Genomic DNA, 15,341 nt, shown 5'->3' on the forward strand with positions numbered 1-15,341 from the left:
ACGATTTCTTACGTGCGTCCGTCCCATTTGTTATCTTGGTGACACGTTTCAAATATGGTCAGTTGAAATATCACGGGAACGAAAGGTTGAATCACAGCCATGCATTTGTCTTCCAGACAGTGTGAAAATATAGTTGAGGTCGCGGACGGAGGGCTGTGATAAGCTGCTTAATGTCTACAGGATGCGCTCAGGAGTTGAACGAACTGTTGCGAAGAATGTATTGCGCCTTTTCCCTCATGCGCGGTCTGCGAAGACGTGCATCACCATTTGACTCCAGTCGCTCACAGATGAGTATCCAACGACCACAACACTTTTGCAGCAATCAACTTCTGTTCTGTGTGTCTTCCCCCTTTTGGGCAGGAGCATTAACTTACTATTGTCATTGCGAATGAACTCCTCCCTTGCGCGCTCAGCAGCTTCATAATAACACCGACGCCGAAGACAACCAGGCACGAGCGTGTTCTCATCCCCAAAGACCCTAAAGAGACCCTGTCGGTTGCAAAAAAAAACACTGACGTCAGTTCGGCTCTTTAATATGGTATATGTTGAATGGCTATGAATGAGCGCGGTTCGTGAAATCATGAATGAAAGGGGAGACCATGTGGTAATAAATGCACTGAATTTTGACATAGCCTACATTTGAGAAGCCTATTTGTGGCAGCAATCTTATCCAGTTTGCACTTGACGTGGGATGAAAGTTGTAACGGCTCTCTTTTTGAAAATGGGGCCATCTAATGGCTAGCAGGGATATTAGAGGTTTCAGCAGTGGTGCGTAAAGCAGAAAATGCATTTCTCAGATCGTAAATATACAATGTTTTCTGAAGGAGTGTCATGCATCAGAATGACTGTTTCCCTCACATCTTGATAGACAGGAATGATCTTTCATCCAGATAGTTGTGACTGAAAGGCTAAAGAAAGAAAACGCAATGAAATGAAATAATTCAGATTTTAGATTGCAAGATAACAGGTTTATCTCAAGTTTTATGAAATATGTCCTTGTGCAGTAAATAGTCCTACAATACTGAAATACCTTCATGTTTCCTCTATGTTTCACAGAAAAGGGAACCAAATAGAGATTGAATAATGGCATCGATGAAGCTTTGCCATCATCATGGTGATCGGATGGTCTTGCTTTGTCATATTTTGCAGGGGTAAGCTAATTGTTTTCAGCACTTGTGCATCATGTGCGGTTTGAGCAATGATCCAGGTATATTTGGGGCGATCCAGTTTCCCCACTGACCTTAGAAAGGAAATGAATCTGTCTGTCATCATAGAGGGTACCAGCAGAGCGACAGAGCATTTTATCACCCCTCACACACACACACACACACACACACACACACACACACACACACACACACACACACACACACACACACACACACACACACACACACACACACACACACACACACACAGAGAGTAGTATGTATTAAGACATTCAAGTCATCAATGGTGCATTTTCATGGGGATGGAGACAAATATTTAATTCCTTTGATGCATTCTGCATATTCTTTTTTAAAGAACAAATTTGTGTCAGCATATAAATAAAGGATCTTTTTTTGTGTTCATAAAAAGCAAAGAGGTGTTTTCCTCTCAGCACAGGCATTTTATGCATGGACAGTTTTATAGGTAGGCCTACTTTCTTGTACTCAATGTGACTGCATCTCATTCGAGTCAAATCTAAGTCAAATAGGACCCTATTAAAATTCCTTAATCGTATGAAAAACATAACTGATGATTACATAAAATATCATTGTGGTGCCTGACATGGAATATATTGCTTGAATAGATGGTAAGTATACACTACTGTTAATGATAGAGGGAACATATTGCAACTTTTTCTGGGGTACATGGATTCAGGCAGCTGCGGCTGGTCTGGTCATCTGGCGTAGCTGGCATTTCCTGGTGGGACCCCGGCGCACCCTGTTTTGTTTTTTTTGTTTTTTAAATATTTTTTACATTTCTGAATATAGTAGCCCGTGAGGGTGCTAGACCCACTGCTGAGTCAGTTCTACGCAGCTAATTAGAGTAGAGTAGAGTAGAGTATCGTTTATTAATCCCAAGGGAAATGAAGGTGTCCAGTAGCATACATACCATACTGTACACAAAGACAGGGGCGCTGTGGCGCAGTGCGCTAAGTCCTCCACATTTGGGCTTGCATGCCCACCCGCATTTTCCGATCCTCCCCTGTCGCTCTTTGTCCCATTCGTTTCCCGTCACCATGTTCGACTGTCCTGTCAAATAAAGGCATAAAAGCCCCTAAAAAAATATATATATTTAAATACACAAAGACAAAAAAGACATTACATATATCATTGAACATATATTCAACATACAGTACATATATTCACAGTCTCTCTCTCTCTCTCTCTCTCTCTCTCTCTCTCTCTCTCTCTCTCTCTCACACACACACACACACACACACACACACACACACACACACACACACACACAGCTGTGGTTGTGATGAGAAGAATAACAGTGGTCCATCACACGTGCCATACTGTAGCTGAGTGATTATGAGGGGCCCCTTTAAGCCAGAAGTGCCCCGGCCCTATTTCTCCCCCAGCCGGGCCCTGGATTCAGGTCATCTGTGAAGTGCACCTTTTAGTCCTCCACCTTCCCTACACTATGATGCATCATTTATTTACCACAGCCAAAGACGGCAGACAGGACAAGTGGATCAAACCGGTCGCCGGAGGACCAATGTTCCTGATTCGTGCACCGACCGAGAAAGGGAGCACATAGGCCCAGGCTGCGATTTGTATTGGGAATGGTGGGGTTGGCTGGGTGCGTCATATTCCCAAAATAATGAGAGGCACAACTTGCTTTGCGTGATATCAACTAAACATTAATTTCCCGTAATCCCACCAATAATCCCCGTGCCCACCTACGGTGGCCTTTCAGTGTCAAACAAGCGCAAACGTAAAACTTGTGAAACTAATTGACTATGAGTGTAACTAAAATGGTAAGCAGGCATAATGTAATACTATGAACACAACAGGGTGGGCGTCATCTATTATGTTTTTTATATCTTCACTTTCTCTACATGTGTTTGGGGGGCTTTTGTGCCTTTCTTACTTGATAGGACAGTGGAGAACAGACAGGAAATGGCTGGGAGAGAGAGAAGGGTCGGCAGAGGACCCGGGCCGGAATTGAACCCGGGTCGCCGGTGTAGCAGTGCCGGTTGGAGCCACGGTAGGGCCCCTACATAATTTAATCTCGGTTTAATAGAACTCCATTGACGTTGCTTAAAATCTTTTTCTTTTTTTTAACTCTCCCTCCTTTTGTTTTGTTTTCGACAGGTTGCACCCTGCATAGGCCTACTAGTTTTAATATATGTTCTCTACATGTCTTCTGTTGTCCAGTCTTGCACTTTAAATGTCTGTATGTGTACTGTCTATGTCTATACTGTCTATGTTGTCCATACCTAAAGTATGTCTATGTCTGCATGGGAAAGTAAGAAAGCTAATTTCAAATTCTTTGTAAGACCAGTGCATGTAAAGAAATTGACAATAAAGCCGACTTGACTTGACTACTGACAGTAGAGTAGTAGAGTGAAGTAGTAGAGTATCATTTATTGATCCCGAGGGAAATTAAGGTGTCAAGTAGCATACATACTGTACATACATAAATACAGAAGAAGACACAAGTACATTACACACAACATTGCACATACTGTATATTCACAAAATTCATAAGAGGGGTCAACAGGGGAGGCTGAGAGGACATGGCCATGACACCAAATTTCCGCCTATTTGTTATGATCATGGCAGTGCCCACGGCTGTGCGGAGCGGGAGCTGTTAAGGGAGGCAAGCGGGGCTCTTGCCCCTGGGCCCTACCGCATTGATTCAGATTCAGAAAGCTTTATTAATCCCATCAGTGGGCGATTAAGTTTGCAGTCCCGGTCTCCATCAATCAACAATAAATAGTATAAAAAAATAAAAACAATAGAAAAATATATAGAAATACAAGACCTAAAGAAAAGAAAAGAAAAAAAGAACATAAAAGACATATACATCTTAACACACACATACAGTCAAACACCCAGTCCTGGTGGGGGAAGGGGGGGGGGTGTATCTTCACCTTGGCAGGCGGAATGGGGGGCCCTTATCAATGTTTTTGCCTGGGGCTTAGTGTGCAATTGTTCCGCCACTGCAACTCTGGATATCCCTTGTATGATCTCCCAGTTATGTGGCCGCATTACTCGTAAAGGCCCTTTACAACGCTATAAATAGCCTACTAATTAAATCAGACCAAATTGTGTTTACGGTCTTATGAGGCCATATTTCTTGGCTTGTGTTAACGCCACAGTAGGTTTGCAATGCCGTTTCTCGTGTAGGCTAAGCTTTAAGGCGTCTTGTATTGCAGCTGGGCCATAATGGTGGGACAATGGGAGGTACACAGAGATCCGTTAAGAGATACACAAAAAGACATATGGGAAGACATTGGTCTCTCTCTATGTTGCAGTGTAATTCACTTTGGAACATTAACCCTTTCATTACATTAAAAAACACAGACAAAATCCTTACCATAGGATGTGGTATGCTAACATTTGCCAACATTTGAAATAAAGACATGAGAAAAGCTCTACAAAACAGTTACGATTGGCTGTACAGTAATTTGCATAAGAATGACATTGAGGCAGAAATTGTAATTTGAGTTACTTTTAATTAGCTTTCCTCTCGAGAATTGTTTCTTTTTCTTGAAAATTGTCCTCCGAAACCTCTTGCTTGGCACCACCCATCATCCAATACATGGATACAAGATAGGTGGGATAGATTTTTGTATTATTTTACATGGCATTTTGCCTTTCAGAGTAATTGAGTACAGTGGGTCAATCACAAGAACTAGCCTACAAGTAAAAGTATTAACCCTATCCAGACTGGGGGGGGGCTAAAAGTGCCCGCACCAACTTTGATGTCGTATAATTCCTTAACGACTTAAGCTATGACTACGAAACTTTGTGACTTTTCCTAACATTTAGTTGGCTACAGTTAGGTACCGAAAGATTAGGTTTATCATTTTTGCCGTTGCCATGGCAACGGTTTTCTGACAGGTATGTCTGACCAAAAATCACTTTACCATATCTATGACACCATATATTTTCATATTTTTTTGTTATTTCCATTAGCATCAGACAACTTTGTGAGCATTTAAGTGGTTTGAAGCATAAAATCATTAAAATGTAAGTGCATTACCTAAATTTGTTGGAAAATCCATTATGGCGAGATTTTGGGCATAATAAGATAATGATGTCATAATGACGTCATAATACCAGATAATTACACAAAAATTATGTCATTCATAGATGTCCATATGTAGATCATCTCCCCCAAATTTCGTAGTCATACTGTAAATATGGAGATTATTGAATGACTCAGATTACACTGTTGATGCTATCTCAAGGAGAGTTTGGGCCTGTTTGTGCTAGCTCACCCCCACTGAAGATGTGGCACCCCCGAAGTGCCACTGGCCCTAGCAAGACAAAGGACACTTTCGGGGTGGGGGGTTGCCGTATATAAGCTCACCTCAGAAATTCATCTGGGAGTCTCGTCAAATCTCTGAATGGGGCTCCAACCTCTGTCTTTCTCTCCCTCTCTCTTTCTCTCTCTCTGTCTATCTATCTTGGGTAAACTGTATTTGATTTCACTGTATCCTATGTAACCTACAGTAGCCTTGAGTTAAATGTAATGTTACCTTGCAGTTGATAATTAAATTGTCATATAACATTCATTCATTTGCATCTCCTCATCTGTATCATGCCATTTGCCTTTCCTGTGTCTTAAGTTAACACTGCTTCTGTTTCAAATGCCCACTCCTTTCCGTCGTTGGTTAGGAATAAAGTGGAGGGAAAAGTTATTATACTTTTACATTGGTGACCCTGACGTGATCCCTGGATGAGCAAAAATTTGGAGTCAGATTAACGAAAAAAATTCTGCATCGGGACGTGTGAACAATTCTGAGGGCTGGTGAGTAAATCTAACTTATTTTAAGCACAATGGCAAAGTGTTAAAATCTCACCAGCAAATTCAGAAAGTTCAGCTATACTTCCCATGCAGAATGAACAAACATTTGGGCAGAAGTAAACTTCTGAACGCAGTGAAATGTAATTTGGCTGATACATTGGATAAACTGGCTACCAAACGCATTACGGTAGAATCTAATGAGGAGGATATATATCATTACTGGTTGTTTTATGGCATGCGTAAGACAAAAGCAAAGCAACGCAAATATTCCGAGGGCATTATGCATATACTGTTTGAGAAGCAGCAGCAAGTGATTGAAGAACAAAATCAGAAAATTGAACGGCTGAATGATTTTCTTGCAACTGTTGTGAAAAATATGGAATTCATAAATTGGAAAATGAATCGTGAGCGCACCGATGCCGCTGGCACATCTGCCCGCGCGCCATGTGATGCCGAGACAAAAGCTGCTGTTAGCGACGCCTCTCCTACAGTGCAGTGTGGCTGCTCTCCGATGCCTTGCAAGGTCGAGCAAACAAAGGCCCAAAAAGAAGCGCTCTAGGCGAAAAGTAAGCGATCACAGCAAATGTTGTAAATCCTGCAACAAAGCAGGACATGACGCGCAAAAATGTTGGCAACTTGGACTCGGCCATCCTCCGCCATACTTTCTCAAGCGTCGCGCATCACTCGAGACTGATAATGACCAAAGCAGCTCGTAGGACTCGCCGACCTCTGAAAGATATCGCGCAGGACCCCCTCCACCTCCACAAAGGAAAAAACCCACAAATGTTCACAACAATATGCCAGACCGTTGCTCCACTATGCGTATGATGGATAATTTGTGTATTTCTCCCAGCATGTACAGTATTCGCACAGGTTTTACCAGATGTGTTCACGCCATCTTAAGAGTTCATTTCGAAGTGAGATGCCCACGGATCAGCGCAATTAAACGCCGACAAAGTCATAACGCAGCGGTGTGGTAAGAAGACACGTTTGCTTGCTAATGAGCATAGATTTCTCATAGCCATGTAATGCATTACTGTGTCCCCACCGCGTGGCTTTAGTAAATTGCGCATGGGGCATTTTCACGTTTTAAAAGTTATCACCTTGGCTGTTTACCTCGCCACCTTCAAGAAATTATTCACAATGCCTGTTATATTCATACTGCACATGTGAAAGTTGAAAGGTTATATAATATGTCTTAGCTGTTGTGTGTGCTTACAAAGCCATAGACAAGCTGTTTGCAGGTTGGAACCGTTTAGGCTCGTCTAAAAGGCTGTCCTTCTTTGCATAGACTTACTAGAGCAGTAGACTTTATGTTGTGCTTGCTCGTTAGTTGTGTGCATCGGATAGCTGTTTGAAGACTAGAGCTGTGTATAGTCCAGGACCAGCCCTGTAGACCCGTTCGCAAGTTTGAGTTGAGGGCGTTTCTCATTGGATTTGAGTTAGTGGGTTCCTAGACATTAAAAATCACGGAGGTGCTCGTCCACCATAGTGCCAGATTTTTCACAATATGGCCGCCAAATATGGCCGCCATCGCCTATGACAAAAACCTGCCATACACATGCCATACATCAATTCTGACCAATTTTTGGAGAGGAAACCATTTCTGACAATTACATGAGAAGAATGTGACCTTAAAAGGTAATTGCCAAGGTCAAATGTGCTATTCTGAAGAATGTCAATAGACTTTCATTGTAAAAATGAGAAACAAATTCTCAATTATGGTATGAGCAGTTATTTGCTGATATTGCTATGATTATTTTGTGTCAGTATAGTGTCAGTATAGTCCTTAAAAGGTCAAGGTCAAGGTTAAGGTCAAGGTCATGTTCCAGGCCTTTTCCCTATTCTGAACAACTCGGCCATCTAACACTTCCACACAGTCAGAGGTCAGGACAGCACATGCACTGCAACAGTCAACACAGATAGGAGCCCCCATTAGAAGAGGAGAAGTGTGTCAGACATCACAAGAGTACACAACTTCACTGCCTCTTTCAAATGCTTGTGCATAACAATCAAAGCGGAATAAGGCGAACACCATTGCATATGATGCTTCCCACAGCAAAAGCCTTCATATCAAGAACCTTCTCGCAACTTTTCACAGGATTGGTTCATGTTCAAGCTACCAGACAATCAGATCTGACCAGTCTGACCAGTGCTAGCTATGTTGTGGAATGCTCGAAAAACCGACAGAAAACCATACTAAGCACTTTTACAAGGGAGGATTATACATTGGCAGGTATCCAACTCTGATTATGCTGACAAATCATCACTTTCTAGTACCAAGGGTTCACACTATGCAGCCTTATTACTGTTTAAAGATGCTTCAGTGAACAGACACCTTCAAAAGTCTCCAGTGTCGGGCACAGAATTAAGCCAAGCTGATGATATACTGCAGAGGAATTTACCATGCCAAGAGGTAGATGATCATGCAAAGCCAGTGGTTCGACCGGCCCTACCACCAGACATGCTGCTGCATCCTGAAAACAAGCAAGCAACATTACTGCATGTTGCAACTGCAAAAGGTTTATCAGGAAAGCATGAATTATTGATCAGCCTGATTCGCTCTGGTGTGTCAGGAGGAGACCTTTTGATGCGGGCTGCTGTACACACACTTGTCTCATCTGCTGTGGTGCCAATGATGCGTGCTGGCTTCCTTCCTATAATACCAAGACCCATTACTGTGTGCCACTGTCAGACACTGCCTATCCAACTTCCGGTGTTCGCAGACAGATGAACCAGGCATCAATGGCAATTTGGTGTGATGAAACCTGCATGAGACGGAGCACTTCAAGGATCTCTTCCACTGTATTGGCCCTTTCCATTGGACGCCTGTTATTCTCAGATATCAGGGAAAATTGCCTCGAGGTTCTGGCCTGGATGATGCATTGATGCATACAGGCATTGCACACTTCACTGGCTTCAGTTGCCCAGAATTTGAGTTTGAGGCCTTGATTGAGCAAGTGGAGAGCTTGAATCAAGACAAGTCAGAGCTCTGCCAATTCTTTGAGGTTTGGCTGGATTTGGCGGCCATCATTAAAAATGCTGTTGTCTCTGAAAGAGAAGGAAAATGAATCAATATGTGGCTACCATAACGTCCTATGCCAATCTTTGCAGTACGTAACTGCATTACTTACCTATGTTATGGATCATGGTATCTTGAACAAATCAAGATTCTAGTGTTAACACATTCTGAGCTGTACCATTGCTTTTCTGTAGGTCAGTGGGTTGTGCAGGATCGCCATTGCTAGTTCTGTGCTGTGGGAGGTGACATAAAGGTTGAGCAGCATTCAGAGAGTATTTAAGGGTCATGGAGGACACTTTGTAGTAGGAGCCACACGCAATGTTAATGTTGCAGCAAAGTTTGAGCTCTTTCCATCAGATTACAATGATCACTGATGTCCTCAACTTTCTCACCAACAACACCACTTTGAAGCGGACAGAATGCCACCTCCAACATGCACTGAGCACCACTCCACGCCTTACATTCAACTGAAATGTGTCATTATTGCAAGACGCTGTGGTTGATCCGCAGAATCCATACTCAGTGACCGTTAATGCACCCGTTCCACTGCACAATCTGCTCAGCAACCAGGTTGTCACACCTCGCCTGCGCAACCGTCTCCAAAGCTTGCTTGCAAGCTTGTCTTCAGCTTATACAGGCAGGATAGGTTGGTTCTCATGAACATTAGATAAGTGGAATGTTTCAAAAAGGAATCTTCTGCAGTACAAAGATCAACCATAGAAGACACCAGCAATCATCGTAAAGGAGCAGAAGTTGGTCTGATCTAAAGACATAGCTGAGGCACATAGGAGGATGGACATTGCTGATGAACGGGGCATGAGTATTCAGCAGATCTCATTATGTCCTTTCAGCATCACCCCTGTTAGATGGTGACCTTCCGTTGGTTGTTAACAAGTCAAAGCTTGTCAGTGAAATTGAGCCTCACCTTAATCTCATCCAATGAAGCTCTGAGTCTACTTATTACCAGGCACGTGCAGAGCATAGTTGCCCACGGTGCCCGAGCAACGGCCCTTTTGCCCACATTGGCTGATATTGCCCTTCCAAGGGAGGGGAAAATAATATGGCAATTATAATTTCATATTTCAATATCATTTGATTTCTTTATAATTCATAATTTTGATTGAAGTTTTGTACAATAAAGACTTAAGTCAGTCATACAAATTCATCAGACCCGTCGAGAATGGGCACGAGCGATGTGAGGTAGGTAGGCTACGCAACAACTCCGGTGGGGAGGCACGCGACAGGCTCTTGAGCGCCTATGACACACAAAATATTTTGAAGATGCCTGGGTGTCGGCTAGAGCCCTACACACAGTCTACATATTAGGGTACAAAATATGCTCACAATCAACCTCTCTAATACAATGTTGAGTTTAGAACTTTTAGTTAGGCTATCATACATCTGACAGCCAGCCAGCGCCACGTTTAGCAAAAAAACCCGACAGCCAGCTGTAGATAGCCTATGCCTCGGAAAAATAGGCTAAGATTTCATGTTTCAACTGATTTGCTTTGCAATTCGTATTTTTGATTGAAGCTTCCTAAATTAAGTTTTCAAATTCAGATTCACCTGCACCTCGAGAGATAGGCAAAGGGAGGGGCAGCATATGCGCGATGCGGGGGGCACGCGCAGCTCTACATGGGAGGGAGGGGGGAACAAGCATGCATGCGAGTCGACCAGGGCAGAGACGCAAAATATGTCGAAGATGTCGTGGGAGTAGAAGAGCGACTGCCCTGACGGCCTGAGGTGAGCTGGAAACACAGCAGACCACACAGTAGGCCTATTAAACTACATGATCACAATTAATGTCTCTTAAAGCCGATCTCGAGTTTAGGACGTTTGATCCTAAATAATCTGACAGCTGGGGTGTGCCACGTTCAGATATTGGGGGAATAGGCCTACGACAGCCAGCTAGCTTGCTTGCAGTCAACGTTTTACATGGCTCAGGTTGTTTTGTGGAAGGCTAACCCAACTAAGAAACATGCAGATGACATGTCGTTTTATCAAGCAAGAGAGAACTTAAGGGGGTAGGCTAGCTAAAGGAAGGACATCTCTGCAGAGTTGGCTGCGAAAAAAATGAACAGGTGCAGGTGAGGCAGAGAATCTTTTTCAGGATTGTAGAGGTTTGATCTTGGTGAGACCGCTAGGAAAGTGCGTTTTCTTACGCTGATATAGCCTATTCTCCGACCCAAAGAGGCTACTGTTTCCACTGTCAATGTCCATGTAATTGAAATAAATCCACTCCACCTGATAACTGACGTTTACTGTTCTTCTCAAGAAATAGGCCTACAAAATGTGCATGAACTAACTGAAATATCTGTAATGAAAATACAAGGTTATAAAGTCTGCGAGAAGCTCGGAGCTTCAGAGCAACATAGGCCTATAAGAACTGGTGCTTCCACGCCACGGTTCTTTGCGATCTGAAATGAAAGCCGGCTCGTCCATTCTTAAAGCGACAGTACACATTTTTAATATAGGCTACAAAAGACCCAACAAATGACCTAAACCTGTGAATTCTTATTGTTTTAGCTTTCCTATATAATATTCATCATTTTAATCATGGAATATGCCTATTAATTAAATTTCAAATTCAAATTAAATGATCTTTTTGACAATGTTTAACTATTTCTATTTATTATAACTTAAAGTCTACTTTGGCTGCTACAAGGATTATAAAGATGACAGTGGGTTAATTGATTAAGCATCCTCATATTTAGCCTATTAATTTACTCATCATTTCATTTCATTTAAGATGAGGATGACTCAGAGCCACAGACCTCTGCACATAGGGCAGGTAGGCATAAGACTGATAATCTCTGTGACTGATACAGGTTTAAAAACTATCAAGGCTTTTTCTCATAATTTCATTTAATTTAGGGGCAGCCACATACCACACATGAGGAAATGTGGATCAGGAGACATTTAGGGCAGGTGGGCATAAGGCTGATTATCTCTGATATGATTAATAGGTAGGCCTACATGTTTAAAAACTAGCATGTTATATCATATGGTACGCATATTCAGGATACTATACAATAAAAATATTAATAATTATGACAATAATATACTACTTCTACTACTACTACTAAAAATAATAATACCCATGGTGCAAAATTCTGAAGGCCGCTCATTGTTGATGTTTTTTTGTTTTTTTTGGGGGGGGGGGGGGGTTGCCCTTTCTTCAGGTTAGAGCAACTGCCCTTTGAAATTCCTGTGCACGTCCCTGCTTATTACCCTCATGTTCGGGTAGACTTCATGTCAAAGATCCGTCAGATGCCTCTGGCAGAATTTAGGCGCTGTCATCAATGCCATCATCAACTCAGCAATATCCCTCTGGTGACATCCAGAGCTCATCCATCTTGTGACTCCTACATTGAGATGTCATTGAAGAAAGGTGAGCGTATGGGGCGTACCAACTCAACAACAGCCGTTGACATCATTGGCATGAACGGACAAACACCCATTCCTCACCAACTTGATAAGTTCTGGGCCTCTTTGGAGAACAAGTGAAATCTCCAATTGTTAGTTCCAGCCATTATTTTTTATCAAACCAGAAGCAATGCTACTGTCATTGTCAGCCCTGTTGTTGTTGATGATGAGGTGCTACCAGCAAAGTCAGCTGATGGTGAAGAGATTCCAGAGCTCTTGAACTGCGTTGATGAGGCTTAGGCCAGGTTGCTGGTGCATGTTGAGTGGGCTGTTCGTGTGAAGCAGAAAAGTTGTTATAGACTCAAATGATACAGACACATTTGCATTGCTTCTCCACTACAGCCCATATTTCTAAGAACTTGGTATGCAGGAGATTTACCAGCAGTATGGCACTGGTTAGATGAGGAGAATCTAACCCCTCAATCAATTAGTCTCTCATCTTGGAGCGTCACTGACAAAAACTGTGATCAAAGAACATATCCTGTAAGGAGATGATTGCATGAGTAGGGGGGTTGCATGAGGTTGGGACTAAACATGCAGCCATGGTTTCTGATCCAGTCCAGTACTTGGTTAACTTTGGAGAGGCCAAAATATTGACCGAGTAAGATGCAACATTGGCTGAGAAGTACTTGGTGCGTGTCTGGGCTGGGGCCAGATCAACCACAACAGCTGTAATATTTGATGATCACAGAGAAGAAATGTACAGCAATGGTGCTGGAATCAATGCTCTTCCTCCTATCAGTAGTGCTATAAGAGGGCACATTTAGAGAGGGGAATTTCTAGTTCATAGAGTCTGCAACATACTTGCAAGAACCAAGGACCCCAAAATAAGGCATGAGCCTAAGCAACATGGGTGGCAGGAGCACACACCTGGCATACTCCTGCCATTAAAATGCCTGAAACCATTATCATAAGATATGATATCATAATGATAACATGATTTTTTGAGTTAAAATAAATAAATCACTACAATGTTACAATGTTCCACCTTAGTAAATGTATTGTGTTTTTGGCTTAATTTAAGCCTAGGTCTTTATCATCACATTTATTCATTAATTATTTATGCTATGATGGTCCATCAAGTGTTAAGAAATATTAAATGTTAGAAATGTTAGATTTACATTAAGTGGTAGTTCCTTATTCTTAATAATGACTTAATGGGCAAGCACATGGTTGAGTTCTTCAGAATAGGGAAAAGACCTTGACATTGACATTGACCTTGACCTTGACCTTTTAAGGACTCAAATAACACACAAATAATCATAGTAATATCAGCAAATAACTCCTCATGCCATAATTGATCATTTGTCTCTCATTTTTACAATGGAAGTCTATTAACGCTCTTCAGAATAGCAAATTTGACCTTGGCAATGACCTTTTAAGGTCAAAATCACACATCCTCCTCATGTAATTGTCAGAATTGAATTCCTCTCCAAAAATTGGTCAGAATTGATGTATGACATGTGTATAAACAGTTTAAAAGTAAAAAAACAAAACAAAACAAAAAACAGGTTTTTGTCATAGGCGTTGGCGGCCATATTGTGAAAAATCTGGCACTATGGTGGACGAGCACCTCCGTGATTTTTAATGTCTAGGAACCTACTAACTCAATTCCAGTGAGAAACGCCCTCAACTCAAAATTGCGAACGGGTCTACAGGGCTGGTCCAGGACTATTATGTGTGAAACCGCAAAGGCCTTGCTTTTAGTATTATTACCTACAACCAAATATTGTGTGGAAGAATATTTACCCGATTATGTGTCCTAACTAAAAGTTATCTATTTGAGGTTGCAAATGAGCTGGTGCCATTATGTAAGTAGCAAGGCTGCAAAGTACAGTCAAAGTCTACAATTAGGGAAAATGTGAAGCCCTGCCCTGTAGCCTGCCCTGAGCAAAAAAAAGGCCTGAGGCAAAGAAGCATTAATAAAATGGCCTCAGTTAGCAACAAGTGAGATAACACTCATAGGACACACTACTGTTCATTTCTTCTCTGACAATAATGTAAACACCAATGTGATGCTTAATGTGTGAATATATTCTGTAACAGACCAGAATAATGGTTAGCTGGGATGAAATTACAAGTGTAATGTATTTTAACTGTTTCAATGAAAACCTTTGATGCAGCTGTTTCAAGCTATATGCCGTGTCAGTCACTCAATCATTCTGTATGCAAATGCCTAAACTCTGAAAAGACTGATAAGATCAGAAGACTGCCAGAATTCGACACCCCTCCATGATAAAGGATGCCTGCTGTGACGGACCCCTCAAGAGAGAACCTTTAGTCACTCGTAGCCACACAGAGACACTGATGTCAGTTTACATTCATCAGTACCCTGTGTGAAACAGTACCAGGTTCCACCAGCCATCAACATTATCATCTCTAGTCATCCATGTTTTGTGATACAATGCGATTTTGACATATCTCATTGTATCAAAGGGTCAACTGTAAATATGGAGATTATTGAATGACTCAGATTACACTGTTGATGCTATCTCAAGGAGAGTTTGGGCCTGTTTGTGCTAGCTCACCCCCACTGAAGATGTGGCACCCCCCGAAGTGCCACTGGCCCTAGCAAGACAAAGGACACTTTCGGGGTGGGGGATTCATCTGGGAGTCTCATCAAACCTCTGAATGGGGCTCCAACCTCTGTCTTTCTCTCCCTCTCTCTTTCTCTCTCTCTGTCTATCTATCTTGGGTAAACTGTATTTGATTTCACTGTATCCTATGTAACCTACAGTAGCCTTGAGTTAAATGTAATGTTACCTTGCAGTTGATAATTAAATTGTCATATAACATTCATTCATTTGCATCTCCTCATCTGTATCATGCCATTTGCCTTTCCTGTGTCTTAAGTTAACACTGCTTCTGTTTCAAATGCCCACTCCTTTCCGTCGTTGGTTAGGAATAAAGTGGAGGGAAA

General features: G+C 42.1%; 1 long non-coding RNA gene across 1 annotated transcript in view; it reads left to right on the forward strand.

The window, feature by feature from the left end:
* The window catches only part of LOC134440535 (uncharacterized), an 82,548-nt gene extending 81,435 nt beyond the window's left edge, over positions 1–1,113 (forward strand). The window contains exon 5 of the long non-coding RNA XR_010032980.1: positions 1,057–1,113. This is a non-coding gene — a long non-coding RNA (uncharacterized LOC134440535). The remainder of the gene's footprint in view (positions 1–1,056) is intronic.
* The last annotated feature ends 14,228 nt before the right edge of the window (positions 1,114–15,341 follow it).

This window comes from Engraulis encrasicolus, chromosome 23 (assembly GCF_034702125.1).
Source record: "Engraulis encrasicolus isolate BLACKSEA-1 chromosome 23, IST_EnEncr_1.0, whole genome shotgun sequence".
Lineage (NCBI taxonomy): Eukaryota > Metazoa > Chordata > Actinopteri > Clupeiformes > Engraulidae > Engraulis > Engraulis encrasicolus.